The sequence below is a fragment of the Athene noctua genome, chromosome Z (assembly GCF_965140245.1).
Source record: "Athene noctua chromosome Z, bAthNoc1.hap1.1, whole genome shotgun sequence".
Lineage (NCBI taxonomy): Eukaryota > Metazoa > Chordata > Aves > Strigiformes > Strigidae > Athene > Athene noctua.
In genome coordinates this window covers 35,207,023-35,229,795 of record NC_134077.1, presented here as the reverse complement: position 1 = coordinate 35,229,795, position 22,773 = coordinate 35,207,023, and positions in this window count along the sequence as shown.

Genomic DNA, 22,773 nt, shown 5'->3' with positions numbered 1-22,773 from the left:
AAAGGAAAGCACAGACAGATAGATCTGATAGAAATAGAAAAAGATTTGCTATGGACTGAAAAACTGATGCAGGATGTAAATGACATAACAGAAAAAGAGAAAAAACAATCTAGAATTTATGACTGCCTTGTTTATCTCATTGGCCATTTGCTGTGCTCTCTTTTTGGATGGTCCCTCTCCTTGAGATGGAGCAGAAGCAGACTTGGCACCACTCCAGGCACTCTTGTTACTGATTTTATTATCAACTGAAATTAAATTGTGTTTGATTTTAATATAAGTACAGAATTAAGAGATATTTTAGTAAAAATCATTTATTTTACATTTGTTGTATTTTGAATCTAGCAACCGACTGCTACTCTAAAATCCCCTGTACAGCCCCGTACCAAGGCTGAAGGGATTGGTCATAATTGTTTAGTAGGAATGGTTAGAACCTAGGTAGCAAAACACAAGATGGTTTGTAAGCTGATTTATAATTCATACATAGGACTGGAAGAATGCAAGTAGTTGTCAAGGTCCAGGATTAATGGGAACTGAGGGAAGTAACTGTAACAGCTTGCAGGTACCTGCTGAGAAAACTGTGTCCTTAAGCAAAAGGTAATTCCGGCAGGGGGAGATCGCGACCACCGACTCATGGACCACCTACTCCCATTACACCCCAGACCCATTTCTAGACATTTCTAACCTTTACTGAGCAGAATTGGAAATAGGAGGGGAACATGTTAATGATTTCTTGGAAGCTGTATGCTTATGTACGAAGACTTAATGAATATGTATGAGTAAGTTCTATATAAGGTGTATGATTCTGGTGCCCAGCAAGTGTTGTTGGTGAGAGCACTCCCCTACACGTCCAGCCATCAGTAAAGAAGTGTCTGCTTATCTGCATCAAATTGGTGTTGATAAGTTTTTATCCCAGTTTTCAGTGACAGTTTCTGGCGACCCAGATGGGACCTTGCTGAGAGATACAGGAGGAGTCGGGGTCCTGATTGGTTCCAGCCGGCACCGAGGATTTCTCAGGGACACCCATCGATCCCCGATCTGTAACGCTCTTCACGACATCCCTTGGATTTTGGTAAGACACTTCTCTTTTGTATTGGGATAAGTGGGTTAAAGTCCCACTACGAGTGGGTTAGAGTCCCACTCAGTGGGTTAGAGTCCCACTGTATAAGCCTGCCTGTCAGATGCAGCGATAGCTGCGCAGGGTTGGGCTAGAGGTACCTCGTGTATTGGAAGCCTAGGCGTCTGCCCATAAGACATAGGCGAAAGCTATTGCAGGGTTGGACAATTGTGGAATTCGAATAAGAGAACCTATATGCTATAGAGTTCTCACAAGTAGTGCATTTGACGGGAAGTTGAAAGTTTTTATGCACTTAATTGGGGTATTGGCTGTTTCATCAATTGAATATTGTGTAGTAGTTAAGAACTGTGTTGTATTGTGTTATATACCTTTATTTGTAGTAGTAATTGTGGAAAAGTGTGAGTGTGTTTGTAAGTGTGAGATGTGCAATTGAGCACGAAGCGAGTGCGGAGTTCGGATCTGCGGTTCTGTTATCCTGCAAGGGGTGCAGCTGGAGAAGAACAAAGCAGCCTGAGTGATTGTATATTCTGTTACAAAGTAACTGAACCATGGCATCTAAGCTGACTCATTTGTTTAAAAGTAAAAGTATGAGTAATCTGGCTGCAAATGACAAAGTTCCGATAACTTCTCCATTAGGATGTTTGTTAGCACATTGGGAAGATTTGCATGATGATTTGCGAAAGAGTCAGATGGTTGAATATTGTAATCATCGGTGGCCTCTGTATACTTCGGATGATCAGGAAAAATGGCCCATGAATGGGACATTGAATTATATCACCATTCTGTAATTAGTGCTGTTTTGCAGAAGGGAAGGGAAATGGAGTGAAGTGCTGTATGTTGATTTATTCTTCTATTTAAGACAAAAGAGGATTGGCAGAAGGAATGTAAGTTGATTAGTAGGGATAATTTAGTAATGGCTATAACTTCTGACGATAAAAAGGTGAAAAAGTGTTGTTCAACATGTGAACTTGGAAAAGATTGTTTAAAGAAAAGAATTGCTTCTGCTGAAAAAGATGAAGGGCCGGAATTAGATATATCCCCTCCGCAGAGAGAATGGCATTGGGGGCGAGAATATAGAGAACAGGTAGAGGAACCTGAGAGTAGTGAAATAGAGGATGTGGATGAAGGGCCGTCTGAGGTTGTAATTCATACCCCTGTTTCTTGAAAGAACTCGGCAGCAGGTACAAACAATAGTTTCCCTGCGGCAGGGAGTTGGCAGTGATGGGTCGGTGTATGTGAAAGTGCCTTTTCAGTGACTGATTTGATGGCTTGGAAGCAGGCAGCAGGAGTGTATAGAGAGGATCCTGAGAGAACAGGCAGAGTAGTAGATACTATCATCAGAACACAGAGTCCGGATTGGAGTGATTTACAGGTGAATTTAGCTAATTTGTTAGATCATACAAAAACACAGATGGTATTGAAGGCTGGCAAAGCACAGGCAGAAGTGACTGTATTGAGTGGGACAACAGGTGGAATATTAGAGCAGAATTTTCCGTCTGGGGATCCACAGTGGGGATCCAAATAATGTGGAGCACAGAGAAAGAATGAGTCGGTATCAGAAATGGATTTTATATAGAGTTAAATATGCCATGCCTATGTTTCTGAACCAGTCTAAATTGTATGAGGTGAGACAAGATAAGAATGAATCTCCCTCAGCAGTTCTGGAAAGACTAAAAGAAGCTGCCAGAAAACTTTTTGAATGAGGTACAATATGGCAAACCATTGTCCCAAGACCTTTTAAGCTCCATTTTGCTGGGGAATGACCCTGCACCTAAGACTAAAATAACACAGAGCATTATTTCTTCTACAAAATAAAAACCAAGTGACTTTGCTTTGTCCTACACATCCTCCTTGTGGACTGTACATCACAGATATTGCATACATGTTGATCCATCGTTTCCGTTTCCTTTTTACAGGACTAAATCACACTTTTTTTAGTCTGCGCTTCAGCTGTCATAAAAAAATTTAAAGCCTTTGTGAAGCCCGTTTCAAACTACTTAATAAAGCTTCACTTACATAAATCTTACTTTGTCTAAAGCTGTATGTGTAAGTAAAGATGTTTTAGTGTACAGATGAGTGCATAGCTTTTCCCCTTATCTGATTTTACCAAGCATGATTCAGACTGTTTGCGAGTTCCTTTTGTGGATTTATATCTGTTACTTCCTAGCCACTTCCTGTATACATTTAGTACACTCAGCACCATCTTATTGCCCTTGCCTTTTCTTATTCCACACAGTATTTCCCTGTTTCTTCTCATGTTCCTACCTCCTTGACTGGCTGACAGTCAGCACATGCCAGTTTTGGGTTGGAGCTGACAAAGTGCTGAGTGATTACCTAGTATATACATCTTGGCTGATCATGTGATCCTGTCTCTTAAAATGGATAGGGCTCTGAATTTTAACTGCTTCTCCCACAGTGCACACTATTGAGCACTATTCTTCTCCATTCAGGTACTGATTTTCAGAAAACTTCAGCAGCTTCATGTTTTGAAACATTAAATTTGATTTACAGTAGGTCATTGCAACCAGAAGGTTTTTGAGGGGCAGACTCAAAACTGTTCTACATATATATGTAATATAATCACTACATAATCATTCATTGCTTGGAAAACCAAGCCAAAAAATAGTTAACATGTTTACCTTAAAAGATCCTTCAAAATCTTAGTTTTGCTAGTAAGTCTTACTAAGAAAAAGTATAAATAAGTTATTTAAAGCTTTTCAGTTTGAGATCATTAAATTATATTTTAATAATATTGTTATTCTGACAGGATATAAAGAAATTATGCATAAAAAAGTGTAAGACGAAAGGTGCTTAAATGGAAATGATTTTACAGTTTGACAATGTACACTTAAAAAGAGAAGGTTCAAAAAGAAAATATAGCTATGTCATTGATAATGTCAGTATATTTTTCTAAAGTTTTGTTCTGCAGGTAAGACATAGAAGCCATTTTCATCTTTCCTTTATTCCAAATTTCATAACTGAGAGTAATCAAGTTAGCTTTCACTGTCTAGTTAGAAAGGCACAGAATAATTAACAGAAATATAATTTAAGAAAATTCTACCTTCTTGAATATCACATTTGCATTAAGACAACATAATTGCTTCATTCCTACTACTAGAAGATTTGCGTGTTCCCCAGAACCTAAAGTGCTAAGACCTAATTTTCTCTGGAATAAAAAGAGTAAAAGGGTAAAGAAAAATTTTGTTTCATTTAGCTGATGGAACATCCTTCTTACAAGCAAAAAACCAACTTTGTTTAAAAGTAAAGTGCATATTTTAGAGATATTAAATGAGCTTGCTGATGCAGATGTCAAGAGTAGGAATTTATAAGGTATCAGTGTTAAATCTCTAGAGTTAGCACTTAAGTAAGAACGGCATTCATACCTATACTTACAGTCTTACTACCCATTTTAAACAAGTGCCAACAAAAACAATTATTTGACACCTCTGTTAACAAATCTGTAACTCCAGCCAAGGTAGTGCAAGGATACTAACTACTGACAACCAATGTAACAGTAAAATCACTGAGAAATCTGAAAATGCATTATCCTGTACTACATTAGAGTTTTGTCATTCACATATTTGGAGATCAAAACACTTTTTTCTCAACAGATATTCACTTATGAAGTGTTTTATAACCATACGGGGTGTTTAACAGCAAAATGCTGTCACATTCTGGTCATTAAATGAGGAAAATACATAATAATTAGATCTGTTAATATTTTGCATATATTCAGCAATTCCTATGAAAAACAGAAGAGCTGAAACATTCTTGCCTTTCTACTATTACCACCCTTCTTGAAGTGGTGCTGGGCGCTGGCATGGTTTCATGTCACAGTAATTTCACCATTGAGGAATGAAAACGAGCCTTTCCTTTCTCAACAATGCTGTAGTTAATGAGAAGGCAGCAGTTTCAGACACAAAAGATAAATCAGCTGCAGGCTTAGGCGGCTGTCTGCAGTGGCAGACTAACCTGTGTAAAATCATCCCAGAAAGGGGCAGAAAAGGTCTTACCGACTAATTTGACTGCACAAGACCCTCGAGAAGCTTTTCTTGCTGGTGATCCTAAGAAAGAGATCTGACAGAGCAGAGTCACTGAGGAGGACAGTTTCATAGCTGCACCACATCTTAATTCCAAACCTCTGTACAGTTACAAGAAGCATAGTTGTCCAGGTCTTAATTATTTTTTCTTATCTGAAAGGGCTCAAACCAATAAATTTCTGATTAGGACTAAACTGTGACACATGAAAGTTCTTCTTGTGTTTGTTCCCAAGGACTCCTCAATTGTTTTCCCTAGGCCTCATTGTCTAGACCAAAGTCAGAAGCTCCCTATATAACTCACTGATAGCAGACTCAAAGCCTTCAATGGGCACTTGGCCAAGCTAACATAAGGGGAACTCAAAAGCACACAGAGATACCATCTAGGAAGGATGATCTCACCGATTTAGGACCTTACTTCACAGTTCATGCTCTGGGAAGAGCAGACACCGTGAAGAAGACCATGTACTTCTTACCTCAACCACTGAAGGCCCCCACTCTATTTTCACTACACATGCTCAGATTATGTAAATGATTTCTGGAAACTCATTATTGTAAGACACCCCTTTCCAGGATATATAATGAATATGTGGGGTTTGTGTGTATGTAACTGATGTCCCTTGTTAGTTCTTGGGAGCCTTTATGGTGGAGAATCCCCAGGGTGACCCCAGCACTGCTAATAAAGGATACCTGTGTCACCAAAACGGGATAAAAGAATTTATTAACACCAATTTGATGTAGATAAGCAGACACTCCTTTATTAACAGCTGGGTGCACAGGGGAGTCGTCTCACCAACAATGAACACCTAACTCGTAACATGCTGATTATATTGTATACAGTAATACATATTAATCATCTTCTCATACATAAACATGATCATTCCTGTAATGCATTTTCGTATTCCCACCTCTTTCCAGTCATGCGCACTTCAGTCCTGAAATGAGTCGCGGGGCTGCTTTTGTGACCACCACAGACTACTGACTCGAAAGACCCCCCAGTGCCCCTGACTCAAGGGCTTTGACTCATGTTGCAATTTTAACATGCTTCGAGGCCCTAACCATAACTGGTTGTATGGTTACTTTAAACTAAATACAACAGCTCTATGACTACTAAAAACTTTACACCACTATCTTTTACAAAAAACAGTATTTCTGTGAGATTCCATTTAATTGATTAGTCCTAATCATTCCTTATCAAAATCACCAAAAATCAACTCAAATTAATAACAAATCAATAACAATCAGTAACACCTGCTTAACAGTTATATTGGATTCTGACTGATGAATCAATTTCTTTGTTTCATATCCTTAAGGCAAAAAAAATCAATTTTGTCTACACTGCTGAGAAGGTGTGAGCCACTTCTGACTGGAGACTGCACAATTAACATTGCAAGTGAATGCAGTAAGCTGAGGCTGTTTTTTTCATCTGTACGTTTTGGTTCACTAAAGGGGGCTGCTTTTTTATTACTGAGTGTGTGGTAAAGCATTCTTCTGGTGCTGTAATTAATCCAGGCTTAATCTGGACAAAAATGGATTGCTAAATCAAGACCCAAAGCACCCAATGCCCATTCTAAGGTGCCAATTATAAGAGTTATTTGAGCTCTTTAGCCCATGCTCTTTTTCTGCCAAGTTTAAGAACTGTAACACAAAGGGTAACACTCAAAATGAAAGTCCATAATTTGCAAATAAGGCCTTAAATGTGTTTTGTAACTTCTACATTTTCCATTCAAAATGTAGGACAAATTACATTAGCACCACAACCTTCTCCTTGGGGTTTACTAAATGCCAAATGTATTGCTTTCATAGTATCTTCCAATCTGAATGACCACTCTGTTTCTATGCACTATCTATTTCTGGTTTAGGAAGCCCACAAGAAATCATTTTGGTTGCTGAATATGGTGTTTACTGTTTTCTCCTTTCAAAACAGTTGCAAAGACTTTAGTGGAGAGAATAAAATAAAGCAAAATTTATCAAAGCAGTATTTCAGCTAAATTGCTTCTCACAATATTACTAAAAATTCTCTTGCACATATTTAATTTATATAATACAACTATAAGCTAGTGTCTTGTCCTGCATGGTGTGTTATGAGGAGGGGTGAATCTTGAATTCCCAGAGAGCCTGAGTGGTAGTGGAAGAGCTGGTCTCTGCTCAGCAGAGCCCCAGGGCTGATTGAGTCACGACAATGATTCAGAGGAACTATTTAGTTGGTAACTTTATTAACTAACCAGTTTAGTGAGTGAATGGAGACAATTCGGCACAATCAAGTGATAAACTTTGGGGAGCAAATATAGGGACTTTGGGTATGAGACTATTTTCCTAACAACCCGTCAATGACCAGCTGATTGAACAGAACATATACATGAATACATGTAAGAAAGAGAGAGCAGTAAGAGGAAAGAGAGGAGAGAATAGGAAAAGGGAAATCGCCACCCGTGGATCCCACACTGTGGTAGAGTAGTGAGCTTGGTCCATAGGTGGAAACACTTGAAGGGTGTTGATACATGCACAGTAGGTTGTTCCAGGAGGTTCTCATTTTTTCTGGCTTGTACTTGTGCAGTTAGGCAAGTTCTGTCTCTGGGCAACAACAGGAGGGAGGGCAAGAGAAATAGCCCACAGCCCCATCTCCGCAGAGATTGCTTTGCTTCTACCCCACAGGGTGTCCCACTCCAGTTATTTGAGACATCCTCTTTACGAACAGTTTCTTGTTTAGGAACAGTTTGTGACAGCTAGTTAAAATCTGTATGTTTTCTTGCTATGTTTTAAAGTATTATGGAAGTATTAGGATTGGGACCTCAAAGCAAGGTCATCCTTCTGATTATACGTAAAGCATTTACTGATTTGACGTTCCATTACTATGTCGTATAAAATAAATACTATTGAGGTAGACTTAGGAGTTTCCAGTAGTCCCTGTCATACTTCATGATCACTAACAGTTTTTACTGATTTTAGGAAAACCCCACTCAGGCAGTGGTTTCACAGCAGTTTAAGCCAATCACTTTAAAATGGTATCATGCTCTTAAAAGGTGGCATGGGCTCAGCCCCACCACAGCATTGAGGACATGTGATTGATTGTATCATAAATCGGCTAAGGAAGGTCATGTGTTTGGAAAGTAACTCCATCAAAGGGGAGGGGGGGAAAAAAGTTTACTTATCACAGAGATCAGCTGTCTCAGTGAGCTGAATCCATGGTCCCACAAATGGTGGTGGACAGTGGCAGAGGGCACAATAGGACTGACTGTACATCACCACTGATGTTGCTGTGCAACTGCACCCTTAGAGCCCTTGGGAAGAAATGTGGCCTTCAACACCTGAGGTAAACTCCTGACCCTGCTGCCATAAGTCTCACCTCCTCTCCATCCTCAAGACCTCTCTGGTAGTTGTAAGAAGTGTTCTGCCTTGATCAAGCTTAGGGGGAGACATTCTACATTACCTGACTGTTTAGCAACAAAGCAGTAGATTACAGTTTAAAACATCCTCTGCTTACTACTGCAGATTACTGGGTAAATAATGTGGTGAGAAACACATAAACCGTAAGACACCCAATTATCAGGCACAGCCTGCATTTATTTGAGTTTAAGGCCAAACTACACATGGCTTCATAATATAACAGAGTTTTGCCCATGCTGTGCATTGTATAGCTGCAGGGAGGTGATACACTGGCAGACAGCAAGCTGCCTTTGGACCTGGAGTCTGGTTGGGGCTTAACCTGCTCTGTCGCTACACTCCTTTCTAGCACCTAGTTACTGCCTCTTGCATGGCTCTGCACAGTGCAGCTACTTTTAGCAGCAAGCCAAGCACTGCTTAATACTGCTCTGCTTTGGACAGCGGAGATGTATCCCAGGAGCTTTTCCATTGATTTGACTGGCCTTTAGATGATCCCTGTAAATACTAAGATAAACTTCAAAAGGTGTCAATTCTTATTATGCCTGGCAGTAAGATTTCCTCTGATACCCAGGAACAATAATAGCAAGCTTCACAGAATAAGAACTGTGAAAGATTTTTTTTTAAGAATGTCACTGTCTGCATATGTACCAATATGTACAGCCTGATTTGATTTGGTTTCATTTATGTTACTGGTTTTACTGTCTTAGTATATTAATTATTAAAACTTTAAACTTTTGTTTCTACTTCTACAGAAAGAGTCAATAAATGTGAAAAAGTCATGGGGAAATAAATAATGTATATTATATATATATATATGTAAGAGAAGTTGATTTCTTGTTTCAGTACATATTGTGCATCCAGCAAGAATTTTTCTAGCTAATTCTTATTTTTTGGACTTTCTGACAGGTTGGACTTTTGAATCCATTGCAATGTCTGCAATTTCCAAGTTATACCCTGGAAAATATATAAAAATATAGAATATAGAAAACAGCTTTACTTTTTATTTCTTATTGAATTAACTGCAGTGCTTTGCATTTATGATATCAAATGCATTATTATAATATTTTTAAATAAGGTTTTAATTGAGATAAAACTTTCCTAACAATATTGTACTAACAATCTTAAGCCTTTTAAAAATGTTTTGCTTGTAAACTGCTGCAAGGGCAAGCTGAAAAATTAACAAAGAATTAGCTCGTTGTTGAGTTTCTAGATGTATACTCATTTCTATCATATATGAAATCCTGGTCATGTACAAACTTGTAAATTGTCTCTTCCCACCATAAGATCATCCTATAGTTGATGTTCTTGTTGGGAGTTAGAACTGCATCAGTATTTAAATAATATTGATAACATGGTTCAAAGCACTGACTTTTTGAGCCTGCAGCTGATCAGAAACATCACTACTGGTGGTCCTGCAAATAGCTCTTTTTGCGTTATGATGTTGACTCTGAAAACCAACAACCTGACTAAAGCAGTAACACTTATCATTTCACTTTGCTGCATGCCTCTCAGCAGACCTCAGAACCCAGAGCCCAACCACAGCTACCAGCCATGTGCTCTGCCACCCCTGCCCCTGCCTTAAAAGTACCCAGGAGATGCACTATTCCGATTCTTCACATTTTCACAGGGCTGGTTATGTGCCCATTTAGCTACCTCATTTACCTCACTGTAGGATTTGATGGATGCTGACCCTGCCACAGTGGCAAGAGGGCAAGACTGGAGGTGGAAGGTGAGGAAGGAATGAGCACGAAAACACTTTGCAGTGGCAGCTGGTCCCCTGTCATGTTGCAAAGCATGCCTTTCTTCTCAGCACTGGGGCCTTTGCCAGGCTCTTTCCTTTGCCTTGAAGGGTTCCAAGTGGCTTAGGTGACCTCTGCTTGCTGACAAATCCATAGGTTTCCTCCTTTGACATCAATGCATAGTCAGTACAAAATTTTGTGTCTCCTTAAATATTACACTGTAGGGACCAAGAGGTAATGGCCTCAAGTTGTGCCAGGGAAGATTTAGACTAGATATTAGGAAGCATTTCTTTCCAGAAGGGGTTGTTAGGCATTGGAATGGGCTGCCCAGGGAGGTGGTGGAGTCCCCATCCCTGGAGGTGTTTAAGAGTCGGGTTGATGTAGCGCTGAGGGATATGGTGTAGCTGGGAACTGTCAGTGCTAGGTGAACGATTGGACTAGATGATCTTCAAGGTCTTTTCCAACCTAGACAATTCTGTGATTCCGTGATTCTGTGTAATTGTAATTTTATCCCAGGTTTAAAAAAAAGAAAGAAAAAAACCCCACCATACATCTTGTAGTGCTTTGCTTCATACTTATTTCAATCAAACCTTACATTTTAAATGTAAATAAAATTACCAAACCATTTACAGCTTGCTGAACCAATATCCCATGGAGTTTAGGCCCAGGTCATACACAGAGCTTTGATAATAACCAGGAAGTACATTTTGAAGCAGTGTGCTGGAATCAGCAATTAAATAAAGTGGTGAATTAAAACTAACATCTGTAAGTGAAGCCAGGTAAGAAATAATCAGCAAGTGAGATACTTACAAGGCAAAATTGAAACTGAAAGTTCCTACAAAAGAAGCGTGTAATATATAACTTGGGATACAGTGACTTACACATAAGCCTAATTTAGTCCCTGGACATGCCCAGGGCTTGGGCAACAGGAGATTGGCAGCAGGCTGACATCATTCGCCTGTGGCACTGCTCCTGGGGAATCAGAAAGATGTTCTGTCCTGTGCTGAAGCCTGAGCCAGTGAATCTCCGCTGCCATTGCTGCTCACACCAGCTCAGCTCTCCCTGCACAGAGCGTAGTCATGCCTCTGCACCCTAGGAACATTCTTCAAACATGTCTGTGAGTATATCAGTGTGCTAGCAACAAAATATGGTAAACGATAGATCCAAAAGGTCAGAGCCTTTTCCATGACCCAGTCATATTTACTGTCCTGTAATGGCTTCAGGGTGAGTAAAGTCTACGATGTGTTTTTCATCCCTGATTTTTTTAAGATTTAGTAATACATAATACATGTCAGAAACAGAAAATATTGAATGATTAGATATGGCATTTCAGGTTTTCCCAGGCTATGTAAAAATTAAATCAAAGTATGCTGTACTTTTCTCACAATCAAAGGAAAGTCCCAAGGCAAAATCATCCTCTCTAATATACTTTTGTATTTCTAGTATGTATTTTACAAATTACTTTTGCCTTATCAGTTATTTTGCAGGTACTAATAGCAGCCTGTGATGCATTATTGAAAGGAAGGAAGACTGCTCATTTGTAGCCTTATGTGTAGAAAGTGAACTGCTTAATTGGATGCTTCTCACAGGCTGCCACAACTCAATTTAATGAATATTTAATAACAATATAATGTAGCTATTTTTAACCAATAGCTGACTGCAGCAAAAAAGGAAAGCTTCACAAATACAGGCACTGGAATTCAATACAGTGCACTGCCACCAAAAAAAGTCACAAACCCAAAAACATGAGCAAGTATCCGCAAAGAAAGAAAAGTCACTTAAAACCATTATTATATACTTTTTTTTCCCATATGAGGACCAGCCACAGGAATATTAATGGTGAAAAAAAAATCTGTAATAACTCAATTTTCAGTTAAGATTTATTAAGAATCACATCATGTTTATTACCCCGTGGTATGTTGATTTAATGGTTTATCAGACATTATAATGTTAACTATAATTTGGTTAACTATGTATTTCTTAGAAGAAAAGTGAGGTGGTTACCAAAATTAGAACAACCAGAGTCTTATTTCTGCATCCTTTTAATCTGATTTTCTTCTTCCCATCCTTCTGTATTTTGTCTTCTTTCCAAACTGCCCAGTCCTCCTTTTCTCTTTCTCTCTAGGTTTGGTTACATTAGCAGCTAAAGACTGTTGCTCTTCTCAACCCAGGTCTGGAAAGACACACCACTGAAAAGCTCCAGACTGTTTGCAGAAAAACATGTGACCCCAACAGTCCAAAGGCCATTAGTAACAGCTGGATAGACTGCAGGTGGTGCAGGAGGAGGTGAGGTATGGTGGAGATGACTGGATCCAGTGCTTACAGCCATTCTTTTACCGCACATACATGAAACATTTCTGCAGCTGCTGCAATTTCCATTTTTTACCCTCCACCCTGACACTTTGGGTTTTTTAAACAGTCTTGACTTACTCATCTGTGGTGATCAGCAGGAGTCAGCTATCCATGTCTTCCCTCCTCCCTTTTGAAAGGCGTAGGTAATGAATGGATGCAAAGAGAACATGGGTTCATAAATACTGTGAAAATTACCTAGGGCTAACATAGTTGTCAAGCAATCCATTCCCTCCTAACCACTTCAGCTAGGGATGGAGATAGGTTAGTGTTGATCTGACAAGTCTTTTCCGAACACAGGAATTGCTACCTTACTCTACTTAATTACATGTGGCTCAATGTCATGTCTCTATCACCAAACTGCAATCAGATTTCAGAAGTGTAAAAATTTTGACAATTAGGAAATGATTCATGCACTGGCATTTTTTTTCTAACTCTTAATTTGTATGATTTGCATAATGTGTCATGTATGTATTTATTCTAATGCAAAGATGAAGGTTGCATCAAGGCATATTATATATTATTCATAACTCATAAACAAAACAACAAAAATTCTGTTGGATTTGCCTAGAGAATTTGGATCAAGCATCCTCATAAATTGTATCATTTTCACATGAGTAGTGACCAATCTCCAGTTTGCACTGAGTTGATGTTTAAGGCTCGTCTATTACTCAATATCAACCAATAGAGGAGAAAAAAAACATTTGAGCTAGATAGGTGAGAAGAACCTGCTAGACAACTTCTGGCTTAATTTTCAGTCTTTACATGGCTTGCTCATATTTAGTCACTATTCATTACTGTTTGCAAATTTTGGCTGTTATATACTAATTGCACATTCTGAAGAATATATAATGATTACAGAAATCTAGAGACTGCTTTACATCCCTGTTATGCCATTGGCACAAAAGAAAAACAAAAAAAAAAGACAGAGGTGCCATAATGAATAAAACTCCCTTTTGCTATCTTCAAGTCACTAATTTACTTACGCAAAAAGATTTTGCTGAGAATGTAGAAAATAACTTACTCTCCATATGTTCATCTGTCCTTCTGAAAACAAAAGTCTTCAAGCTTTGATTCACTGGATCTAATGACTGCGTATCCACAGAAGCCTGGTGAAATTGGTCATTGCGTTTTGCAGGCATCTGTTATATGTTAAGACTGTAACCATTGAGGGGAGTGTTATGACAACATGAAGTTTACAATATTGTATTCAAAACTAATAAAAAGAATTGAAAGTGAATTGGACATATCAAACAGAGAAACCTATACATCCAATCAGAAACTTTTTACAATACATTTCTATGCCTGGCCATAATGAATCACAAATTTTTAGTATCATATTAAGTTTGAAGAAATAATGTCACTAATAGCAAAGCTGGAAATAGCCTAAGGGAAGAGAAATTTTTGGATTATGTTATTCACAACTGATAAGCAACTAGAATAGTAGGTGGAGTTATATAATTCCTTGGAAAGCATATCTTACTTAGAGCGCCTTGTATCACTGAAAATATAACATAAGAGATACTGTAAAACTTTGTTTCTGGTCAATCAAATAGAATTATCAACACTCATATTTAAAAATCATACAATTATTCACTATAATATTAGAAGCAGCCATAATTGAGAGCATAAGTTAAACTGGTATCCTGCACAGCTTTCCTAAGAAACAATTATTTTTGAATGCGATCTTAGGGATCAATATAAAGAAACTATTATATTCTCTCAGTCTCAAACACTTGTGTTTAATACTAGTAAAACGCACAAAACTATTAAGGCTTTGACATTAAAAAAGTTTTTATAAAATAGCCTTTGTACAACAATATAATGTATTAAAACAGAACTGAAAGACTGAATCAAATGCTTAGTGGTTTATAAAATTATAATATTTACTGTATGATACTTTAAGAGTCATCCTTTCAGACTAATGGAGATTTGAGGATTTAGGGATTAAATTGCAACAAGAGTATTAGACTTCTTTATTGCAAAATGGGAAACTCCTAATCTTTCTGCATAGAAAGTTAAACTTCTGCAGCCAAGCTCAGTTAGATCCGTGCCTTCAAGTACTTCCTACCCTGAATTATCTATTGATGTGATATCTGCAGGACTTTGTGCCCTGGGGAGAAGGCAACAGATCAGCCTTATGCTTGACAGTAGGTCTTGTCCAGGAGCGTTATATGTCAGGTCTTTCACTCCTTCTTACCCTTTGAAAAAGCCATTCCTGAAAAGTATCCTTGAGCTACCCTGTAGGACTATCCAAATAGAAAAGCATTTGGGATTGAGGCATTTTTTAAAGTTAAATTTTTTAAAAAAATTAACAGTAACTGACATTTAACACAGACCTCTTGATATTTCAGTCTTCTTTTTTAACAATGGTTAAGTATATTCTGTTTGGGGAAACACTGCAGTTAATGTCCTACAAGTGCAGTCTGGTTCTCAGTCTGGTTTTGGGATGTGCTTTTTTCTTTTCACAAGTCTCTTAACTTCATGAAATATTCTTAAGTACTTGAATGACATTGCATTACAACTTCAGAAACCAAGAGAATCTGTCAGTTGACATTTAGTAAGGCAACTTCTTATGACTAATTATAAAGGCATGCAATGTCAAGGCAACCCATTATAGTATCAAGACACTGTCAGTGTATGAACGTTACCCTTTCAAAATTAGAAAATAAACAGAAATAAATAGTAACATAAATAACCACGATACAAACTTTTGGTAATTTAAAGGTTTTAAACTACTCAGACTTACGAAGCCTGAGTAATAACATTTTGGTAAGGTTACCACAGAATCCCAGAACCATCCTCTTTTGACCAGAGACTGCACAATCCAAAATCCTGTTCTCTGGCTATGGGATAGCCAACTGTGGGAGAAAATATTTGGCCATTTATCTTCAAAGATTCTGACAAGTTGCTGTGATGAGTGTGTAGGAGAAGCAAATGGGTAATACGCACTTCTGTGCTGTGTCCTTGACAAATGCATCAATGGTTTGGACATAATGTTTCCAGTAACGTGGGAAGTATTTGCACGCAGTCAGTGGTCATCAGTCAGAGCTGTACTAAGTGCCATTTGAGTTTGTTTTCAAGATTCTGCCTGGTATGACAGGTTTCCTTTAGAAGTGAGTGTACAAGAACCCTGTTTGACATGATCCCAGTTTCTCTGTTGGATGATTAAAATAGTAATTTGTATAAACAGCGTAACCCAGTGCCTATTGCACTTGGTAAAAATCCTAAAAATTTTAAACTTTAAAAAAAAATCATTCAGTTCGGGGGGGTGGGGACAAAAAGGGGGGATATGCTTCCAAACATTCTGGATTTCACCATGATGACTAGGACTACAAAACAGTAGTTGCATAGGGAGGAGCAGTTATGACTTCATTACATTCAATGGGAATAAATAAGGTAATGGCTATAATTGTTCCGTACGAAAAATATCTTAATCATTGAGAAAAATAGTGAGTGGAATTTACTGAATTCCACTTACTGAAAGAAAAAAATTAGGCAAAAAACAATTAGTGAATCTGACAGTCATCAAAGGAAGAATTAACTGCCTCTGTTCCTCAAAAAAATGTAAGAGAGGAAGATAGTAAAAGACCAATGAAATTAGAAGTGAGCATAAAAACAGAAATAATGGGTTTTTTTAACTATGCAACTTTGGAAACATGAAAATAGATATCATCAAAAGGCAAAAGTTAGAACATGACTAGAAAGGTACAAAGGAATAAGGGAAGTGACCAGCATCACAATAAAAACCTTAAGTGTCAGGGGAGATGAAAATTATTCAGTCACATATTTTCCAGTGGAAGGTTCTTTGGTCCAAGATATGTATTTTATAGTGATTTTTTATTTCCTTCTTGATTTTATACAAGAAATCAAACAAAAATATAAATAATTGGAGCAAATAGAGAGTGCTGACTGATGCACTATATAAATGCCATGCAGTGTGCCCGAGTGCACTGTAAACCAGTTATCAGTAGTTAGTTTTAATAAATTTAAAATAAATATACCAAAATGCATAAATCTCTGCAATATAAACTACAAACTTACTTAGCTACAGCTAGGAGAAAAGCAGGAGGAATAATATTACCACAGAAAGGGAGAGCTAACCTGCATTTTCTGATTTTCTCATTCTCTGATCAAGAATCAAACTTCTGCCTACACTAAAGGAAAAAAAAAAAATCTTTTTTAAATTTTTATAAACTATGCTAAAAGCAAATGAATCTAAAGATTATTTTTCTTTTTCTTGTAAAGGATCATACTATCTTGCTAAACATGGTTTTATTTCACCTCAGGCACTGTAATGACCTATCAACCTAACCTAGCCAAAATCAAAATGTTGTTCTTTTCTGTCCTGGTTCAGCTAGGATAGGGTTAAGTTTCCCCAGCAGTGGGAAGGGAGCTCCAGCAGGGCTATTCAATACCATGCTGACATCAGGTCCAGGGGCCAAAGCGTGGGAACAGTTTCTGTGTTGCTTTAGTCCCTGATGGTACCCGAGACGGGACTGCTCTATCCTTGCAGTATATCTCTGTGTATCTCTTGTCCTCTTTACTGTTATTACTGTTTATTGTTATTGCTATTGTTGTTGTTCGGTTTATCAATTGTCACACTGTTGTATTAAACTTTTCCTTATCTCAACCCCAGGGTTTGCATCTCACTCTTGCCCCGTCTGGTTTGAGGGTGGGGGAGGGACCACAGTGGCGTGGCCTCAGGTCCTGGCAGGGCCTAAACCACCACATTTTCTCATTCAAAGTGTAAATATCCTATGTCTATAGTATTTAAACTTCTACACAGATAGATGAATAGATATTTACATGCTAAAGAATTAGGATCTTCACTGTTATTAAAACATAAAAGCAAAATAAGTTTGTATTTCTGTACTTGTGCAATGACTGTGTAAAGCCTTTATGACCTATATGGTTAAATACATGGAAGGGTATACAAATATTCACTATTTCAATTTTCAGAAACCTTATCGAGGAATTTAAAAAAAAAAAAAAATGTTGGTAAGCAAATATAAGATTTGAACATGCTAATAAAACAAATCAGGATATTTGTGGTTAGTCTGGGGTTTTTTTATTCTCCCTTTCACACCTGTGTCATGCAGAGATAATGTCATATTGAATGGTCTCACACTCCTAAATTTAAGCTCAACTTATCATAGGAGAAATGCCATTTTTAGTTTTAACTAAGGTTTGTCTTTGTTCTGCTAGTTTGTGTTACTCTCTGACACACATTATTTTTCTTCATTCAAGAAAAAACATGGAGTTTACATGCTTAACTCTAGCAACACTAATAGGACTTATATTCAGTTATCTCTGTGCAGAATGTCTTTTGTTTCAAGCTCTTTTCTTGAAATAAATAAGACTAATGTCAATTGTAAAAAAAAAAAAAAACCAAACCACAAAACAAACAAACAAAAACACCAAACCCATAGCACAAAAGATAGCTATTACAGAATTTATTTAATTTCGTAGTCATTTTAGGACTGTTCCACGTATTCCAGTATTGTAGCTACCTTTTAAACTTTACTACTTTGCACTTAATTATTAAGATTCCTCGTGATCAACTGTTTCCAGGTTTTTAAAAAAACAATCACAGGACTATGGGAAAAGTCAAAGAAAACTCACTAAACTTGCCTCTTATCTTTCTCTTCTGTAAGGAAAGAAAAAAATTACAAAATTATCACATTGCAGAGCAAAAAGAAACTCAGATCCTCAAGAGGTCTTATTCTCTCAAAATCCCTCCAAATTTCTGAGTTTTAGTTCTCTAAAAACAGACCAGATAGATAGATACATATTTGATCTTTGATTGCTGCTCTTAGTCCTGGGAGAGCAGTTCCTATGAAAGACTAGGTCTGATGAACTGTAATAACCCATAGAAACACAGTAGTGAGAATGACATTACTATAATGTTACAGTGGGCCACATTAAAGAAATTTAAATCATTTCTGATACATAGCAAATAATGCTGACATATAGTCAAGGCAAGGTTAGTCTAAATTCTCCAAAGTTCATACCATGCAGTGCCACTGAAATAACAGCTGTCTACTATTACAGCCAGATCTACAGTGTTTTAACAGAGTTTTCAGAAAGCTGGTCAGACTAACTCCAAAGTGCACCACGCACCTTGTACACAAGCTATAAAATGTACATTCTGTTTTAGAAGAAAAGTTTTAAAAAACAAATTCTGACCCTCTAATCATTTCAATACATGTATATTTGTAATCTTGCTAATAGGAATCAGCATTTGCAAGCTGATGCACTAAAGGCACTCAATAAATTTTAAATACTTCAATATAGAAGGATCAAAGGTTGTTTCACATACTGTTATTCTCTATTTATCCTCTATTTCAATCATTTTTCTATTAAAAGACCTACTAGTTTTAAAAAAAATCAGAGTACAAGAGAGCAGAGACACAAGAAACTCAGAAAACCATTTCAAATTTACTTTTGGGGCCTTATGTATGTATTCATTTTACTATGAACAATTCCATTAATTACAAAGGTTCTCACAAAATGATAATTATGTCCCTAGATATTTACAGGAGGCCTGTAAATCTACAGACCAGTCAATCTGTTATCCTGAAGGACTTCATGAAGTTGAAGTGAATGGGGCAACATGACAAATGAACATTTTACAGGTCAGATTAGAATGCTCACAGTCTGTGCACATTCACTGATGTATATGGCTTTATGCTCATGAATAGGCAAATCCTTTGGCTTCAGAAAGACTACAGGTCTGTGTGAAGTTATGCAAGTACATTTTTACAGACTCAGAATTCTATGAATGAAGTGGAGCACAAGTTTGTTCCACACAGTCATTAGAGGAACAACTTTTGCAAAAGTTCAGGTGTCTGATGTTTAAGCAGAGGTAGGGGGAGATGACAAGTGGCATTTACAGAGCATTGCAAATGATGTGAGAAGACTGTGAAGCTGTCAGATGGAGTATTAGTGAAGTCTGGGTTTTCCTTCTGAAGTAATTCCACATTAACTAGCAAATATCTTCCCATGATAGCTGTATTATAGTTTGACTTGGTGAGATTAAAAGCAACTACCAAAGCAATTTATTTGTCTTAATCTCTAGACCTAAGTTTCTTACTATGATAATAGCATTTTAAACCCATTTAACACATAAAGTAAATAATGTTCCATCCTAAACTGATTAGAAAAATCAGATTATTAATGGTAGGAAAAGTAGAGGTAATGATGCTTAAATGCTGCCCAAGGATCAGAGGCATAACAGGGAGCTAAGGTTTCAGGAGGGTTTAGCACAATTCCACATCAGGAAGAAAACATTTGAATGACCTTGTGCTGCTGAACTGTAGCCACCAAAAGGAGACAGCATGAGAAAGCAGGGAGACTAAGGCTACCCTGCTTCTGTGAAGGAATTGAAAGGGAACTAGCCAAGGACTGACTCAGAAGTTACCGGTTGGAGAGTAAGGGGAGAAAACCTGAACACTAAACCCAGGTGTGGTGAAGCAGTTAGTTCTCCCTCACCTCTTGCACAGAGAGGCAGGAGGGTTCATGGTCTCGATTTCCCCTTATACAGGCTCTTGGGGTATGGATGATCACAGAAGCAGTTAGTAGCACTAAATCTGGTGGCACAGGTGTCATGGTGTGCTATGCTACATTACACTACTCTACAGTATTTTCCACTAAACTTCTCCAAGGTGAGGAAGCAAGAACCTACAGGAGGCACCCAACTACAGTGGGCCCTCTCTCCCCTGCACACATCACCATGGTCAAGGCTCTGATGGAAGCAAAGCTCACTTTGATGAGGTGCTGGCCAGGAATGCTGCCAGGCTGGAGGCTAGGTGGGTAGGGCATGGGGAGTAGGAATGTGGGTAAATCATAAGCTTAATGAGAAAGCAAGACTCAGCTGGGGTGAGAAGCATTTAAGCAATGGGGAAAGGCCTGGAAAGGCTTAGGCAGCAGGGACATCTACAGGGCACCCCTTCCTGTCCATGAATATTCTGCCTCCTGTGGGTTCTCCCATTGTAAAGCACCAGGTGTGACCTCCTTCCATAGTATGTCCATAGGAGCGGGAAACTCTTCAGGGATTCAGAGGATGACAGAAAGTTCAAGGAGAAGGATAGCCAGCAGTTTGGGAGGATTTCTGTCTCATTCCTTCACCTCCTCACATAAGAAGTCATCCTTAGAGAGGGATGAAATATGCCCACAGAGAACTGATTTCACCTCATTATTCAGGACTGTTTTACTGTGGATTATGGAAATATGGAAGGCACTTGTAGTAAAAAATGAGTCCAAAATCATGTATGAATCTTTGATTCATACAACAGTCTCATTCATGTTATGACAAGAAGCAATGAGAAAGGCAGTAGGCACATTAAACAACTAGCTTTACTTTGCCTTCAACATTCTCATCAGGACCAGAAAAGGCTAGTCCCTATCTGTCATTTAAGCAGCTTAAGCACTACAGCAGACGACCAATATTTTTTAATTCCCAAGGGTAGAAGGCTGATATTTTTAAAGTCCCAGTGGTCCCTCTGTTTCCTTTCATTTCAGTGTGTGGGGTTATTCCTAGCTGCAAGCTTGCCTGTGACTAATTAAGTAAGAAAAAAGCCAGGAAAAATGTATCATTTGTACTCTTCTGTTGATTTGGACAGGTAATACTAGTCTGCAAGTGCTTCTTGCATCTGTCACCACCTTCAGAATTGTAATTTCTCTTTTTCAATTTCAGTGACATTTTGTGTCAAGCCCATCACAAATTCACCAATATTTTGAAGACAAAACAGTGGTAATAACTTTGGAAGAGCATGACATCCATATAATGTCATTAACTATGTATGACATTACCAGCTGCATTTGCCCATTGTTGCTGATACTTAACCATTACTCTCCTTCTATGACTTGAAAGTGCTTTTCAAATATATGTTACAGCGTGATCAAACAATTTAGATAAGGCTGACACAGACAGTTTCTTTATTTGGCATCATTTTTTCCCTACCAGAAACGCTATTAAGCAAAAAGCATTTTTCTTGAGTACAGTTTTATCACTTCAGTTGACTGAATTCAAAAGTCTATACTAATCAGTACAGGCCTCACCATAAATAAACATGAAATATTGTAGAGCTTCAGAAAATTTCTTGCCAGAAAAGCACTGTAATCTGGAGAAGATAAGAACATGCACATCTTTGTCACATAAATTGCCCAGATTTCTTCTCTTTTTGTTTTGAATATGGAGAAATTAGTGTTTCCCTCACTATGCTTGAAGTTTTTGAAATGATAGTTTGAAAACTGGAGTTCACAAGGGGTCATATAGTGCCTGTGTCCCCTAATGGCACTTCTGTTACTGATCTACAGAGCATGTTCATATTCAGCCATGCTAAAAAGCTGTATTTGTGCCTCCAATGTTACTTCCAAAATTAATGTCTGTTCTACCTCTGTTGTGGATGAGTGTTTTAGGTCACTTAAGGAATCACTGTCAAAGGTATTAGCAAAAAGTTATTTTAATGTGAATTTATTAAAGTATGACTTTTTTTGGTTCACTCTATTACTTATTACATGGAAGACGTATACAAAGGAAAATTGAGTTATAATCTATTTAGAATAATTTATACATAGGCTAGAGATGTGAAAGTGTAAAGGAGACCCTCTTGTTGAGTCACGAGGTTCAGACTGGACCCCCTTGCTTTCTAAACTCCTGACGGAGCTTAGGTGCAGCTAGATCGAATCTTAGTCCCAGAATTGGTCAATGGTTTAGGCCTAATGGAAGAGGTACAAAGGGTAAGGAAAATATCTTTTTATTATGCAACTTTGTTGAGAATGAGTGATGATGAATTCTACACAACTTTGGGGTAGCACCAATTTAAGATTTATTAGCACTGTTAGGTAAATCACAAGATTAGGTTATATGATTTTTAGCAATACTTAATCATCAGCCAGGCGTCAGAATGATTTAATAAAATTTGCTATAATCAACTTTACAAAGTTTCCTAAATTGAATGCACATACACAAACACACACATACAGATATAGAGGTTAACCTATGATAACAAATTATTGGTACCAAATGATTGTTGAAGCTCTGTGAAATCTAATTGCGAGTTACTCCCTATGTCAGCATTTGTCAGCAGATGATCTCTGAACACTTTGTCAGCATCTATCAGTGGAAAATCTTGGAAATCCTCACAAAATTTATTCCTTAAAATCTTCACAAAATCTATTATTT